Source organism: Penaeus monodon, chromosome 22, assembly GCF_015228065.2.
Source record: "Penaeus monodon isolate SGIC_2016 chromosome 22, NSTDA_Pmon_1, whole genome shotgun sequence".
NCBI classification, from domain to species: Eukaryota; Metazoa; Arthropoda; class Malacostraca; order Decapoda; family Penaeidae; genus Penaeus; species Penaeus monodon.
In genome coordinates this window covers 36569947-36570152 of record NC_051407.1, presented here as the reverse complement: position 1 = coordinate 36570152, position 206 = coordinate 36569947, and the positions used below count along the sequence as shown (strand labels likewise).

Here is a 206-nt window from a genome sequence, read left to right as displayed (position 1 = left end):
CTATGATCCCCGGTCGACCAGAAGATCCAGAGAAAACAGACAGCGGCGGGACCCAAAGCCCAGGCAGCGACGGGGAACGCAGACGCCCGCTTCTTACCCTTAGCCCAAGACCCGTCAGGAAACAGGCAAGAAAGTCCAAATGCTTTACTAATTAACTTAGCTGGTGATGCAGAAACATCAAAGGTTAATGAGGGCGACGCTCAGAA

The 206-nt window shown here is 52.9% G+C and overlaps 1 protein-coding gene across 3 annotated transcripts in view; it reads left to right on the top strand.

The window, feature by feature from the left end:
* LOC119587102 (alpha-ketoglutarate-dependent sulfate ester dioxygenase-like) overlaps nucleotides 1-206 on the top strand; it is a gene marked incomplete at its 5' end in the record, with an annotated part of 13688 nt that continues 13482 nt past the window's right edge. For all 3 annotated transcript variants that reach the window (XM_037935851.1, XM_037935852.1, XM_037935850.1), the window contains 1 exon segment: nucleotides 1-125.